At 45.2% G+C, this 17,276-nt stretch overlaps 1 protein-coding gene across 5 annotated transcripts in view; it reads right to left on the bottom strand.

Moving 5' to 3' along the window:
• Positions 1 to 17,276, bottom strand: part of SORCS2 (sortilin related VPS10 domain containing receptor 2) — a 2,087,100-nt gene that overhangs the window by 1,707,565 nt on the left and 362,259 nt on the right. The window lies entirely within an intron of this gene.

Here is a 17,276-nt window from a genome sequence, read left to right as displayed (position 1 = left end):
GATGTGGTGGTGTCCCTGAGTGAGGTGGTGGTGTCCCCGATTGATGTGGTGGTGTCCCCGAGGGATGTGGTGGTGCCCCTGGTTATGTGGTGGTGTCCCTGAGTGATATGGTGGTGTCCCTAAGTGATGTGGTGGTGTCCCTGAGTGATGTGGTGGTGTCCCTGAGTGATGTGGTGGTGCCCCTGAGTGATGTGGTGGTGTCCCTGAGTGATGTGGTAGTGTACCTGAGTCATGTGGTGGTGCCGTGAGTAATGCCCCTGAGTGATGTGGTGGTGTCCCTGAGTGATGTGGTGCAGCAGCACAGAGGCTGAAGCTAAGAACACGCAGGGCTGAGTGCTATAAAGCGTGTTCAGTTTATCAAAGAACAGAATGATGGAGCCGGGAAATGCAAGGGGAAACAGGAAAACACAGGGAGAGTGTATAATGATAGAGGCAGCAAGGGCTGGGGCTTGGACAGCAATCAAGTACGGGGTCGAGAAGGCACTGAATGGGAGAGCACGGAAAACACCCAGGGCTAAGGAAGGAAGATGTGGGCACACGGGAGAGCAGGCGGATGGGGCTTGGACAGCAATCAAGTACGGGGTCGAGAAGGCACTGAATGGGAGAACACGGAAAACACCCAGGGCCAAGGTAGGAAGATGCAAGCACACGGCAGAGCAGGCGGAGACAAGCTCTCGGCATTGCTGTGGCGGGGGAGCGGGAGCGCATTCCTTTGAAGTCTGATGCGGGGGCGGGGGAGCGGCAGCCTTTGAAGTCTGATGCGAGGCACAGACAAATGGTGGTGTGTGACGTGGCTGGCATTGTGCACGCACATAGATCACATGAACTGTGTCTAATCTGCCGTTTTGGTAGACTGTTCTTTTCCCCTTACTATAATCTCACCGGAGCAATGCGCAAGCGCATTGGCTCAGGCGAGACCTAAAAAGGGGCACCTTCCTACATTAGCTATCTTGACACTTGGGGTTTCCCAAAGTAGTTATAAAAGGTATGAATTTAATCCACCGAGCCATGTGGTAAATCAGGCACTAGCCCATCAGTACCAACAGACAAATTAATACCAGGAAGGAGTTTGATCACAGTGTTAAAAACTAATTTGCTTCATGGCCAGTAAATCAGGATCCTCAGATATTTTTTTTTTAAATAAATGCTGTCAGATTTAGTAGTGCATTAAGACATTTTAGGGAGAATTCCTAATCGAAGTGGTATGTTTATCATTCAATTGTAGGTACTAGTCCTAATATTTCTGAGCTAACAAAAAACTACCATTACCAACGGTGTTGCATGTTTGAGCACCAGAGAGATGTCATCTGGGGCTGTTAAGCCAAGGCATCACACTTCTCTAGGATTTCCAAAATGGCAGGGGCCTTCGGTCAAGTGAATACTTTGAACTATCTGGTCTGCTTGAGCACAGGCAGGCCTACCTGTTAGTCAGAGAAAGAAGGTGGAATAATTATTTGTGCTTCAAGTAATTGTCTCTTGTGGCCCTACACAGAGCAGCAGAGACTGCGTCTAGTGTACTTATCATCTAGGTGGGCGGACCTGCATCCTATACACCATAAAGATCCATCAGGAGATTCCCCATCCATGGCGGCTTGAAAGAGAGAATAAAGAACAAATAGGGGGCCTACTTAGCAACAGCCCCAGTCAGAGAAATGTGAAAATCTGGGTGATAAGGGTACAATATACAAAATGTTCATACAGGGTTGCATTCTTGAAAATATACAGGCTTACTTGAAAGGAGAACAGTTCCTTGTTTTGGGAGACATGTCATAAGAGCCTCATTGGTTCAAGATAGAGAAAACGTTTTGTTTAAAAAAAATATTTTAAAAATGTCTTCCCCCGCATTTTGTAATGAAAACCCAGTACCTTCTCCCTTCCCCACCCTTCCCTGCATTTTAATACATCACAAGAATTTCAGTGGCAGTGTGGATAATAATTAAAAAAGAAAAAAAAGAGCGGTACTGTGGGTTTTTGTTACACAACTGAAAAGTTTGGATAAATAGCACAACTATTTTCAATTAGTCTTTTAGCAACAGATTCAAAGTGCAATAGTGCGGTGAGGGCATCACAAGAATTTCATAGAAAGTATGAAAAATCAAAAACAAGATAAAAAGACAATATTAATTCTTATTACATCATCTTTTAGCAGCAAGTTCAGAGTGCAATAGTGCGGTATGTGTAGCAGAAATAATACTAGTGAGACTGGCAGCCACACTTAGTTCTGGTTTCATGCATCAGTTATATAGCAGCATAAGAGAGCCACAAAATGCTAGTGCTATTTTAATGCCAAGTATTCAACCTATTGGCCATAAAAAATTTTAGCAGCAGATTCAAATTGCAAATAATTCAGTATATATCTATATATATAAAAAAACAAATGTATGTCTGTCTGTTTGTCCTTTATGCTTTACTACACCATTCATCCGATCGGCATGAAACTTTGGGAAGTTGTTGAGTACACTGCCTCAAAGGTTTCTAGCAAAAAATAAAAACAATAAAAAAAATTGTTAAAAGTTGTTGAGTACACTCCCGCGAAGGTTTCTGTCAAAAAATAAATAAATAAATACATTTAAAAATTGTTAAATATCGGCCCCCCCGGCCACCAGGGCCCCATTATCTTTCCAATACTGAACGTTTACAGTTTCCGGTGCGACTCGCTTTTGCAATGTCCATCAACAAAGCACAAAGACAATCGCTGCAAGTGTGTGGACTAGATTTGGGAATCCATACTTCTCACATGGACAACTGTATGTGGCAAGCTCACGGGTCGGAAAACCTGATTTATTCGTGTACGCACCAGACAGAAAAACAAAAAATACCGTGTATCCACATGCACTCGAATAAATAAACCGAATTAAAACAACACTTTAAAATGATTTTCATATTAAAATAAATACGTTTCAATAAAAATGACACAATGTAAATTGTTATCATAACAAGTTTCCTTAAATTGCCATTCTTCTGAGATCGCAGCAACGGGCGACGGGTAAGCTAGTAACAGATATAATGTTAATGGGGCTGATGGCCCTTGATTCTATTTTCATTCTCCAATTATTTATAATGCAGCATAAAAAAATCAACAAAGTTCAAGTGTAATGTAGACATCTGAATGTTCAACCCAATTGGCAAGGTACTTTCAAATTCCTATCCCTTTCACATATATATACAGCATTTGGCCTCCCTCACTAGGGCTCCCCCCCCTGTCCTGTCAACTCAGTGAAGAGCCTTGGCGTGGTCATCCCTAGTGACTTATCCATGGGGCCCCAGATCAGTGCGGTGACGTCATCCTGCTTTTACCAACTACGCAGGATATGAAAAATCTATAGATTTCTTACCAGAGACGCACTGATCCTTGTCATCATGGCCCTGGTCACGTCAAGAATTGACTACGCCAACACCTTGTATGCCGGTATTCCTGCATACCTCCTTCACAAGTTTAAACTTGTGCAAAATCAGGCTGCTCGCCTGATCTATCACCAACCCCGACACCAACATGTCTCGCCGCTACTGTGGAGCCTTCATTGGCTCCCTGTTGCCAAGCGTTGCATTTTCAAACTGGGCTGCACGATTTTAAAAGCCCTAGCTGATCTTGCTCCTATTTTTATCTCTTCTAAATTGAAATGTTATGTCCCTTCTAGAAACCCCCGCTCCTCTGGCCACAATCTGCTAGTCATTCCAAAAACCAAACGGAAAAAACATGGCGGCTCCTGTTTTTCTTTCTGCGCCCCCAAAATCTGGAATGCTTTCCTGCCTGCCATCCGTCACTGCTCCACTTATGGCTCTTTTCGTAAACTGTTAAAAACGTATCTTTTTCAGTCTGCTGTTGAGTAAAACACACGTCCCTGCCTCCCCGCATTTGCCATGAGCGTCATGAATCCGTACGGTGTCCGAGCGCGGTATAAAACTTTTTACCATACCATACCATACCATATATAGCTTTCTCTAGATTACAGTTCACCAATAATCGAGCTAGCCATTGTTGAAACGAGGGAGGATTAGGGTCCAGCCAAGCTAAGGCTGTGCATAATCTATACACAACCATTGCTATGCTTACGAGGGCGCCTCCATCTTCTACTCTCAGATTACTTACGCCCAATAATATTAGCAGGGGGGTTACAGCAATCTGAAATTGTAGTTTCTTCTTTAGAAATTCGTTAAACTCTTTTATTACTGACCCAAGCTCTTTACATGTTGCGAACATGTGAACTAAGTCTGCTTTACACAATGCACAACGTGGGCAATGCACACCTTTACCCGCGGGTTTTAATGGCTAAGTTGCTGACCATGGAAATTGGGCATATGTGTTCTCTTATCCTAACTTGACAATTGAGCAAATTAAGAGTGGAATTTTGGGCAAAACACATTTTATTGCTATTATTAGTAGTATTAGTAATATAAATATAGTGTAGATTGATATTAATATTATCACTTATTTATATTTATTTATTTATTTTATAAACTTGTATGGCGCAACAGCTACCCAAGAAGGGTTTCCCGGCGCCTGAGAACACAGCATCATAGATGGAAGAATATAGCTGGGTCATTCAGGTTACTGATCGAACAACCAGGTTTTTATCGCTTATAATAACACAAATACTACTACTACTGCAACTAACAACAATAATGATAATAATGTTTCTAACCATAATCATTGCATCATTATGATTTATAAAGCACTGTCAAGTTATTCAACATTAAACCTATGACTTTCACAATAACCAAATAATTGCAAATCAGGTGTCTTAGCATATAACGTGTTAATAACTGTTCCTGGTGACATTAGTAGCAGCAGTAATAATAGTTTATCAATTCATGGTATCAGGTTATCAAAAGCTTCGCAAATACTTTTTAGCAGGAATCATTGTACAAAGAGGTCTAAAAACATTAGCATTAGCTAACACAAGCAGATAGAATGGATCTAGTGTGCTTCTTGTTTGACAGAATTGTCTTCTTTAGCAAAGAAAATTGGCATATTTTGTATACAAACCTAAATGTCACATAGAAGAATGCTATTCCAAACATAATGCTGTACTTGTGTTTCTGAGTCAACAAGGGTCGATGGAAGAAATGTGTTTATTGATTCTGACTGCACTGAAACACAAAGAGAAAAGTATTTTCCTGCAGAGGGCACACACTGCGCATGCGCTCTATCACAGAGTCACAGTTGATGGTGGAATGCCTCTGCCCAATGCTGAAAGTAATAACACCATTAATCATGCTCTCGACATCCATACAAGCTATGTATCCCCCAGGGGTTCACACTACTACTTCCCTTCACATTCTGTAAATCAGAGGATTTGAGTAAACTAAAAGACTCTTTGAAAGGTACTAAAGCCATTTAACGATTCGGAAAAGGTTTTCTTATCGCTAAATGGGTTTACGAATGGTTTGAGAGTCAGTATTTGGATGGAGCGTGTTTTGGGTGTCCCTTCCAAATAGGGATTCTGGCCTTGATGTGTCAATGTTTTGCAACCATAATCCAGTCGTAAAACATTGAAAGGTTACTGACTCCGATGTTGGGGTGGTAATAAATTTGCAAAGCGAAAGGGGTCCCCTGTAAACCACGCCCCCTTCCTGAATCTTGAAAAATGTTCCAGGGAGACTTGGCAGTGGTCTACAGGACGAGGGACAGCTCTCAGTAAAACATAAAAAAAAATATTTTTATAGCACATTGTCTGCTTTCCTTTATGAAAACAGGCTGCAGTTAGATTTTTTTTCTTTATTTAAACACAATCTGCTATCCCTGGTAAGCCAACATCCCTGTGATTGTGGCCAATTGTAGGGATCTCACATTGTGACCTGTCTAATGAATATTCACAGGTTGTTTGGGGATTCTATGGCAGGACCGGAGGCTTCTGATTATGCTTTCTCATTTCTTTACTGCAACAACAGCAGCCAATGAAAATGAAAGTACACATGTAAAAAATAACATTTCTCATGAGGCTTTGAACCACGCCTCTCTTACAACAACCAATCACAAAGGTATCATGTCTATAAATCCTGGAGACACTACTCCGGCCTCCTCTTTCTTTGCTGCTCCGCAGCCCAGATAAGTGCTCTTTCCTTTCATGTTTGCTCTATTACTTGTGCTTTATGCCTTTTACATTGGTTGATGCCATTGACTATTGTTTCTTATTATTTATGTATATTGCATAGTTTGATTGATCGCTTTACACTTTCTTGGCACTGTTTATTCATACATTGTCCGCTTTGCTCTTAGATTGGGGCCGAAGCTTCGCTCCGTTCCCCGCTTCCCCGTGGTGGCGCGTGTTGCGCACCTAGGCCCCTCCGATCCTTTCCCCCGACTTCCAGCCGTGGCGCAAGCTTCGGCTAGCCGCACTAGTGAGGGGTTAGCCCCCCCTCAGGGACGAGCGTACGTAGGTGCCGTTGAGGCCTTATGCACGTCTCGGGGAGCCCGCGCACGCCGTGTTGGCATGCGCAGTTCTCGAAGGTGCCAGATCGACGCTCTGCCCCCGGCTGAAGTGGGGATCGACGCAGCCTAGGCCAGGAGCCGTGGGCGATTTCCGTGCTTTTGGACAGCTTATATTGGTTCAGGTGACACCCCTTTTTCCTCCATTAGTCCTAGAGTGGGACTAGGCCTTGCTCTTGTCTTTTCCTGGTATTTCCGGCTCCTGCGCCTGGCACCCCCCACCCTCGACGCCCTTGCTCGGGCTGGTCTTTGCTTCCCGCTGGGGACTAGAGTTGGAATTTCAGATTCCTGATTGCGATGGCAGACGCTGAGTACTGCGAAGAGGAGGATGCTGCGTATGGTTATCAGGGACAGCAGAAATTCTATGAAGGGGACTCCATGGAGGAGATCATAGACAAAAAACTCGATGCCAAATTGGATAAAGCCCTTTCCTCGGCCCTCTCCCCTCTGGCCAAGAAGTTGGACCTGCTGGTCCCGGGTAAGCCGATGCCCGCTCCGGGCAAAGATCCCCTTCACCCCCCTCCCCCGCAGAAGGCGGCTCTTGACCTTTCCTGGCCGCATGCCCAGTCTTACGACAAACTTTATAAGTCCCAGGAGTCTCGATCCCAGGACAAGCCTGTTACCCCTCCCCCCACTTCCCCCCTGGTTATCACCACGACGGATACTGGCACCGATACAGATTCCTCGGATGCCGCTCCGCGCAAACGCACTAAAAAGCGTAAACACACTTCACCGGTCATTCCCACTCCCTTTTTATTTGATCCAACGGACATTGTCCACCCCAGATCATCCGACTGGGTTCCCCCTCCGGCGGTGGCGACCTATCTGGAGACTCATCTCCGCAAGGGATTCGACAAGGAGGTTCGTGCCCGCCTGAAATCTGAATGCCCGCGCCCTGATTTGCCCCACAAAGTGGCTCTCACACCGGACATAGATCCTTCCATGACCACTTTTCTTAAAAAGTATAAAAAGGACCCGAAGAAAGGGATTGATCGCGCGCTCAGAGCGTGCCAAGATAAGGTCCTCGACCTTTCGGGCCCGTTGGCCAAGATCCTGGAATTGGCCCTGCAGGCGCAAGAGACTGGTGCCGCCATACACCCTGAGGTTTTGGTGGGTTGGGCTCAGAGGGCCATTTGTATGCTGGGCAACGCGAATTGCGCCCTTGCCTCAGAACGGCGGAAGTCCGTCCTTCTCCGGATCGACCCCCAACTGGTGGAATTGGCTTCCTCGGAGCCGGGTCCTTTGGCGGAAGGACAGTTGTTTGGGGACAATTTCGTTAAAGATATTGCAAAATTTGTGAACACTTTTGCTTCTTTGGACAAGTCTCAGGCATCGCTGAAACGTGTTCTGCAGGTCTCTGGTAGGGCCGGGCGTGGCAGAGGACGCTCGACCGGCCGCTACTCAAATCCCAGTCCTCAAAGAGGCTACGCCCCTAGACGGGGAAGAGGGTACACGCAAGAACCGGATCAAGCCGGATTTTACCCGTCCCGATCACGCGGCTTCAGGGGCCGCTATAACAAAGGAATCAATCGAGGCTACAAGAACTTCGATAACCAATCTTCCTGTAAGTCTCTCTCTTCCTTTACTTCCGTTAGGGGGAAGATTGCGCCATTTTGTCAAGCATTGGGCAGCTCTCACTTCAGATGTGTGGGTCCTTCGGACCGTCCAGGGTTACGAGATAGAGATGGTGTCTTGCCCCATTCAGCCCCCCCCCCCCGTCCTCTCCTTTTTTCCCATCTCGAACAGAGTTTTATAGACTCAGAACTAGACAAGCTTTTGGCAAAACAGGCCATTGCTGCAGGGCCCTTCCTTCCGGGAGGCTTCTGCAGCAACGTCTTTCTTGTTCAAAAGAAAGGAGGCGGTCAGCGCCTCGTGTTAAACTTGAGGGATTTCACCCCCTTTGTCACGTATCGACACTTCAAGATGGAGGGCATCCATCTTTTGCGAGACCTTCTCTTGGAGAACGACTGGATGGTCAGACTGGACCTGAAAGATGCCTACTTCGACGGTCCCAGTCTGCCCATCACATCAAAAGTTATTGCAGAATCTGGGATTCGTGATCAACACCAAGAAATCGGTGCTGATACCGGATCGGCAGATGGAATTCCTAGGCTTCCTGATAGACTCGGTCTCGGCCCAGCTTCTCCTTCCTCTGCCGAAGATCAGGTCGATCAAGAGAGAAATCACAGCTACCCTGGCCAAAGAGAAGATTTCTTTGAGGGTTCTGGCACGGATTGTGGGCCTTCTGGCCTCGTCGATTCAGGCCATTTTTCCCGGACCTTTGCATTACAGAGCCCTGCAGAGGCTCAAGATCTTCTACCTACAGAGAAACTTTCACTACGATCATTTGATCCCTCTCTCCTCCGAGTCCAGGGAGGAGCTTCAGTGGTGGTTGGACCGCATGTCAGCCTGGAACGGCCGAGCTATATTCGGCAGAGCCCCGGATGTGGTGGTGGAATCCGATGCCAGCCAATGGGGCTGGGGCGCTTGCTGCGGCGAGTTTGCCACAGGAGGACGTTGGTCTGCAGACGAACTATCACTTCACATCAATTGTCTAGAGCTTCTAGCAGGGTCCTTTGCCATCAGATCTATCTCGCCGCTGAAGAGCAATTGTTGTATCCTCCTTCGGATGGACAATGTCTCCGCAGTGCGATACATCAATCGATTGGGCGGGACGAAGTCCTGGATGCTGGTGCACATTGAGAAGGAATTCTGGCACTTCATCCTGGATCGCAAGATCTCCGTGGTAGCGGAATACCTTTCCGGAAAACTCAATCAAGTAGCGGATTGGCATTCCCGATTTCTCCGGGACTCCAGCGATTGGAGACTCCATCCATCGCTGTTTTCCCGGATCATGTCAGTACGAGGCCCATGTTGGATAGACCTGTTTGCCTCGTGCCTCAATGCCCACCTTCCTCTGTTTTACAGTTGGAGACCGGACCCGATGGCACTGGGGACGGATGCGTTCCTTCATCATTGGGGACATTAGAGGAATTATGCGTTTCCACCGTTTGCACTGATCCCGAGAGTAGCGGCATTGCTGCGCCGACAGGAGGCGACGGTGGTGCTAGTAACGCCTTATTGGTCGACTCAGTCGTGGTTTCCCACACTGTTGGAATTGTCAATAGACCTCCCCTTCCGGCTCCCAGTCTTCCCAACGCTTCTGCAGGACCCAGTGGGAACGTGCCATCCCCTGGTCCTGCAGAACCAGCTGTCATTGATGGTATGGACGCTCTCCGGAGACATGAACGCCTTGCAGGCCTTTCACGAGAGGCTTCCAGCTTGATGCAGCAAGCGTGGGCTCCTTCCACCCGAAAACGATACTCTGCTTCATGGAAGAAGTGGGTGGGTTGGTGCCTTTCAAAACAGGTGGATCCCGTGGGATCAAATATAACAGAGGTACTGAACTTTTTGTCAGAGTGTGCGACTTCTGGCCTGGCCTACAGGTCGGTTAACAATTTCAGGTCTGCTATTTCTGCTGGTCACGACCACATAGATGGTAAACCTGTGGGGATGCATCCCTTGGTATGTAAGTTACTTAAAGGTGTGAGTGTGGCCAACCCTCCTCGGCCCAGGTATTCCACCATGTGGGATGTTAATAAGGTTCTGAATTTGTTGGAATCCTGGACCGATAATGGTGATTTATCTCTGAAACAGCTTTCTGCCAAGCTTACTATGCTATTGTGCCTTATTTCATGTCGGAGGGTTTCAGATGTCAGGGCTTTGGATTTGGCTGGGAGGATGTTTTCACCCCAAGGTGTATCCTTTGTCATTACTAGACGTACTAAGACCATGTCCCGTTCAGTTGATTACCCTGCCTTTCCTCATAACGGCAGGCTGTGTGTTCTTCAGTGTCTTAAATGTTATGAGGAGCGTACTAGTGTACACAGGACAGATCCTCTGGGACAGTTATTGATATCCATTCAAAAACCGTTCAAGCCAGTCGCTGCTGCTACTTTGGCCAGATGGGTCAGGTGAATCATGTCGGAGGCCGGCATTGATATTTCTGCTTATGGGGCGCACTCTGCGAGGGGTGCGATGGCTTCTAAGGCTTACTTATTGGGTTCCCGCTTGGAGGACATTCTGAAGGCAGCTGACTGGTCCTCAGATTCAATGTTTAAGGTGTTTTATTACAAACCGATTCCTCATGTTTCTGATGCTGTGATTGACGAGCTTTAATGTGAGCTTTGAACCAGCATAATCAGAAGCCTCCCGTCCTGCCATAGAATACAAAATTTTCTAGCTATCGCGACAAGAATTTTAGATTCTATTAAGGACACGGAGGCGAGGATTATCCCACCCGTTGGGACTGTTACACAACTGTTGTTGTTTATGTGGTTTTATCTAACTGTTTTGCCCACCCTTACAACGATCTAGGTTGTGGTGGAAAATTTTCTCAAACTTCCTTTTCTGTTCTAGGGAACAACTCCAACAAGAGTTGAAGACCGCCTGTGGTTTGGCTGCCGCTCCTTCCGGATGGAGGATTTCCTTTTTCGATTCAAGATTTCTCCGTTGGGACTTCTGATGGATCTGTTTTCCGTTGCAGTATTAAACTTTTCAGTGTGATGAGACTGTTACTGACTGTTCGCGCAAAGAAAGAGGAGGCCGGAGTAGTGTCTCCAGGATTTATAGACATGATACCTTTGTGATTGGTTGTTGTAAGAGAGGCGTGGTTCAAAGCCTCATGAGAAATGTTATTTTTTACATGTGTACTTTCATTTTCATTGGCTGCTGTTGTTTCAGTAAAGAAATGAGAAAGCATAATCCTCGCCTCCGTGTCCTTAATAGAATCTAAAATTCTTGTCGCGATAGCTAGAAAATTTTGTATCCCTTGTGATTCAATGTTTGGTAAACCTACCTGTTTCTACATAAGTCGGTTTGTAAACCAGAATTGATTCATAAAATTTGGTGTGCAAATTTGTGACCACTTTATATGAATCAGTTCCTAGTATATGGGGCCCCTAGCTCCCTGTAATACCACATCCTAATTGTACAAATAATTATAATCTGTTATTTGTATAGCACTTTTATATACAATTAATATTATACCGTTAAAACTGATACTTATCATCAGCCTCGCAAACATGAAAAGCTGATTCGAACCTGCAAACCAGCAGATTATACATAGACTACAACAGCAACATCATAGGTCACTGAGCTATCTAATCTGCTCTTAGCTAGTAGTTCAAAGTACCCATTTGCTCACTCTCAACTGTACAAAAAATCTTGCCAATGAAGTTTAAGTGAGTTCTCTCTTATTTCACCCTTTTTCTCTGATCTCAATGGAAATCAAATTATTTTCTGTACAGTTCAGTGCTAGCCTCTGAATGAAGGGGAAGTACAGCAGCATTTAATTACAGTCTTATCCATGCTGCATATTACAGTGTTTAATTTGAGCTGGTGGTTTCTGGTGCTCAGCAGCGGCACTTGATCATAAGCACTGGCGCTTTTCATGAGCACCAGTTAAGGACACATTCATGTAAGGTAGATATGGGCAAATTAAGTGATTAAGTGATTTGCCCTGGATGTTGAGCCGATGCCGAGACTCAAACCTGGTTCCCCAGCTCTGACGTCGGCAGCTCTGGCCATTACACCACATCCTCCCTCCACTTTCACAGTTAGTAGTTGGTTCTGTTTTAGGCAGCGCTAACAGGAGAATTGGGCTGTTGCAAGCTTCCTCCTGACGAGAGCCCCAGCACTTATCTTTTTTACAAATTTACCACTGCGTATTATACTCCAGCTATATAAAACCAGTAACAACACAGTAATCAAGTTCAACCGCTTTGCTGTGGCGCAAATTCTGCCGCTGTGCTGGGACATTCCAATCTTGGGCGTGGCTCAGACGGCCCCCGGCCGTCGTGCACACACGCCCACCGTGACTCATGACGGCCGGCCGTCATGAGCACGGAAGAGGTTAAAAGAGAAATGTAATCAAAGAAAGGAATATCTTCAAAGGAAACAATGGTACACAAAAATGAAACACTGAGTGAGGGATTACCAAAGCAAATTGATTTTGCACGGTAGACACGGAAGGCGCCAGTAACTTTGTAACAACCCAGCTTGACCCTTCTTTGGGCATCCTGTTTTGGAGCATCGCAGGTTTACGCCTGAAGGTTGGAAACAGTACTTGGCTAGACCTTATCCAAAACTACAGCATCATAAGTTTACAGGAAACATGGGCAACGGTGGAACTCCACATACAGGGGTACAGAGCTTTCTTTTCCCCAGCCTTACCATCTACCTCGGGCAGGGCAAAGGGAGGACTGGTTACTTACGTTTCAAACACCCTTCAACTCTTAAGTATTGACTCCGTTAAACTGGAATCAAACTATCAAATACTTACCCTTCATCAAAGTAAAGCTAGCACCCTGGTAGCAGTAAACTTTTATAACAACTTACATGTGGACGACATAGTAAAAACAATTAGGGAGATAGACAGTTGTCTGCACGAACTAGCTGCCAAAGTCCGTAAGGAGTTGATTATATTATGGGGTGGAGACTTCAATCAGACCCTCTGTAAACTTACTCTGTGGGATTGTAGATGAAAACAACGACCCGATAACTCATTTTTCCCACAATCTTGTCGGGCACACCCGTAATGAAATCTTGAGCGGTCTAGACCTCACCATCGTCAATGACCTGGTAAATCCCCCTGTTCCAGTTGTTCCCACGTTCAATGGTAGAGGTCGGCTAAGTACAATAGATTTTATATTTATATCAGGGACGGTTGGAACAGCCCTTTTGAATTGTAAAACGCACGATATTGCCATTAGCGACCACTACCCAAATAGTATAACTTTAAAAGTCCACAATGGCTATGAGAGGCCTACCATCGAAATCCTCCTAGCCCAGAACAATCTTTAAATGGACAGAACCAACAGCAATTTGTTAAAATGGGAAAAAGTGGACCCGCAGGCTATTACAACAAGCCTGGTCATAAATTGTAGGCAAGAATTTGTAAATTGCTTAGACCCGGCGACCACTAGCGAGGGAATGTTGGTAAACTTCTCCAAATTACTGACAGCAATCAATGAAATTCTTTCTGTTAAAGTGAAAGCAGGGAAAACTAGAACTAAGGGGTGGTTTGACAGTACATGCACCAAAACACATCCAAACTAAAAAGTAGCCCTAAATAATAAAGACAGAAACCCTTAGGATATCATAGTTCTCAGAAGGACTTACAAATAGGCCCTAAAGTCCAGGAAAAATATCCTCAAACAAGAACTCTGGACGCAACTTCAAGATCCTGCACTTTGAGGGACAGTGCTGCATTTTGGAGGGTCATCAAGTCCCCTTTCTTAATAGACACTACAGACAAGCCCAGTATGGATGTAGCGATTGACGAGCACACGTGGGTCGAGCATTTTGAGCGGATATTCGGCTCTTTGTTACTGCAAATCAACCTACTCCACCTGGGCCAGAGCAGACCTATTTCCATTGTCCATCCATATACTTCACAAGGAGGTAGAACTTGCCCTTAAGGCCAGCAAAAACGGAAAGGCTCCAGGCCCTGACGGGGCCCCAAATGATCTTTTTAAGTTCAACCTGGACCTATGGTCCCCTATCATAACAAGGGTTTTGCAGGCAACTTGCGATTTGGGGCTTATTGAATCCTGGTCCCAGTCAATCCTCGTTCCAATCTTCAAGAAGGGGGACCGGCAACTTCCATCTTGCTATCGTCCAATCTCCCTTTTGGATTTGTTGGGGAAAGTGGCTGGTCGTGTCATTTTACAACGCCTCCAATTGTGGGCCTCAGAAAACAAAGTTCTTTCTGACCTGCAATTTGGGTTCCGCGAGGGGCTGGGAACTACTGAGCAAGCACTTAACTTATCCCTATTGATAGGGAAATATGTAAACGCCAAGGGAGGGGCACTTTACATGGCTTATGTCGACCTCTCCTCTGCTTTTGATTGCGTCAATCATAATAAGCTCTGGTCAATCCTGGCAGATATGGGTATAGAGCCCCCCCTTTTAATGTTTTTGCGTGAACTATACTCAGACGCAACTGCCAGAGTTAGATACGGTATGGGGGCGAGCTAACAAAGTCGTTCAGAGTGGATCGAGGGGTAAGGCCCGTTCCTATTTAATTTGGAGAAGTGTGGCTCAGGGGTTAGAGGCAGCAGACCCGGAGCTTGAGTTCGGCCCTGGACCAGGGTTCAATTCCCCGCCTCGGCGGGTCTTGGGCTCAAAAATTCCACGGACTCGTTAATTCTCGCTCCGGTGCCTTCTCGACTCACGGGTTCACACTCTGCGACTCTGGGCAATAGCTTGCTTAATCTCCACATCGGCCCCTCGCGGTGGGATGCCTGGCTTTCACCTTGTGGATACCCTGCCAGGGTTATCTCACAGGGGAATACCAGGACGGGTTCCCTAAGCAAGAGCGGAGATGACCCAGGGTAAGTCATGCACTATATAAGCTTCATTCATTTCATTTCATTTCATAATTTATACACAAGCAGCCTGGAAAAGTCAATGTTGATGGGAAGCCGGGACCTCCTCACAATAAAACAGCGCCCAATCCCGGTCTTACTCTATGCGGACGACGCAGTAATTTTGGCTCGCACCCCCATGGAACTACAGCGTACTCTCACAAGATATAGCACATATATGGCTAGCCTCGACCTAAAGATTAACATCAAGAAAACATTTGTCATGGTGGCAGGATCGAGGGCCAACAACATCAAGCCAGTGTTTGTCGACTCACAAAAGATAGAGAATACATCCACGTATCCTTATTTGGGAATAATATTTGACCAGAATAGCTCTTGGAAACCTGCCATAGAATCTAGGAAACTCTCCTTTATTAGAACAACTGCTGCGCTAGTTAAGTTTGCAAATAAACTGGGCAGGTGCCCTATTATAGAATTATTAGAAATCTACAGAGCTAAATGCACATCTAGTGCACTTTATGGGGCGGGTGTTTGGGGACACGCCAAAATCGATGAGGTACAAAAAAAATAAAACACCTTCCTACGATTTCTCCTGGCAGTACCGCAGGGTACATCCACGTATGCCTGCCACTTGGAGGTGGGTATGTCCTATTTATTAGATCTGATCCGGATTCAACCCCTCCTCCTGTGGCATCGCATTTAGACAGCACGCAAGACAATTCTCGCCAGGGAAATCATAGAGGATTGTATGTCTCTCGATAAATCACTTAAGATTAGCTGGATCGCTTATATTAGAACAATCTTAAGTGACCTTGGCATGATTCAGTATTATCAAACTCCCACCACAATATCTGTATTTCCACGTAAGAAGTTTAAAAAGATATGTCTGGCCCATTTAGAATCTCTTCGACTTGTTAGTGAGATTTCAAAAGCCTCGGTCCAGCACTCACTACAGATCCAAACAACACCTATGGTTCAGCCTTATTTAACAAACAATCTCACGGGCTACAAAAGATTCCTATTCACGAGGTTCAGACTGGACAGCTTTCAACATCTGGTTACCTTTCCTCAAATCAACATCTGGAAAAAACCTCTCCAAGCTTGTCCCTGTGACGACAGCTCCCCCCAATCAACAATTCCTTTTTACACTCTTCTGTAAATTCTATCAGGAACTGAGGTATTATTGGCTTTTGCCAATCCTCAAGATTATGGGCCTACGCAAGTGCCGCCCAGTTTACCTTGCTCTGCAATTCCTAGACACTGAACCCTTCGCTAGAAGGGTAGCGATTTTTCTAAAGCTAGTCATCAAACATAGGCAGAACTTGGACTGAACTAGGATTGTACACCCTTGCCAGCTAGTCTTCCCCAATAACTGTTAGTATTGTAATTTGTTTATAGGGAGCCAATTTATGAAACTGTAAATACTTCTTTTTAATTATTCATGTATTTTATCCGCTAGTACTGTAAAGAATTCTAGCGTTTGTTACTTTAGTAGTGTCTTTCTCTATCTATTCATTTGTGGGATTTAAACTATTCCCTGACACAAAAATGCTATTGCACTTATTTGTTTATCAGCTTGTTTCTGGGTGAAACTGTATTATACATGCAATGAAAACACTTGATGTACAGTCCGAAATTTTAACTTTTACAGTATGTCTATCCCTGTTTTGCTAGTTGCCTTTTTAACGAAAAAGAAATGTTATTGAAACATTTTTGTATACGAGTTTTATAATGCTTTTATGGTTGTTTTCTTACACCTGAATAAAGCTTGTTTTGATTTGATTTGATTTGAGTGAGGGATTACCAAAGCAAATTGATTAATAAGGCATAAGAAATAAAAGGAATAAGCTTGAGAAAAATAAAAATTATTTATAGATTAAAAAATTCAAAGACAATTGGATGACCAAACAAGAGCAAAAAGAGATTCCACAGTTTAGAGGTACCAAGGTTAGAGAAGATAAAGCAGAATGGAGAACATGGAAGAGCTCAAGGTGAAAATCAAAGAGAGTGTAAAGCCACTCAAACAAAGATAATGGGACAATGAATGAATGAATGTGGGATTTGTATTGCGCGACTTAGCCCGGAGGCATCAAGGGGCATAAGATGGAAAACAGCTGAGTGAAATGTGAGCACAGATGAGGGATTACAGGTAGGCTTCTGCGAAGAGCCAGGTTTTTAGACCTTTACGGAACAGGTCTAGGGACGCCAGGCCCTTGAGTTCTGTAGGAAGCAAGCTCCAGAGTTTCGGGCCAGGGAAGAAAAGGCCTTCCCTCCCCATCTGGCCCTGGCGGATTGAGGGACAGATAGAAGGTTTTTATTGGCGGAACCCAGGGCCCTACCCGGGGTGTAGAAAAACACAAGAGACCTAATGTCTTCTGCACCAGATCCGTGAAGAGCACGGAAGGTAAGAACTAGACTTTGAAGTTTATCCTGGCATGCACAGGAAGCCAGTGAAG

Source organism: Lissotriton vulgaris, chromosome 3_2 (assembly GCF_964263255.1).
Source record: "Lissotriton vulgaris chromosome 3_2, aLisVul1.2, whole genome shotgun sequence".
Classification (NCBI taxonomy): Eukaryota; Metazoa; Chordata; class Amphibia; order Caudata; family Salamandridae; genus Lissotriton; species Lissotriton vulgaris.
This window is presented reverse-complemented; position numbering and strand designations above follow the sequence as displayed.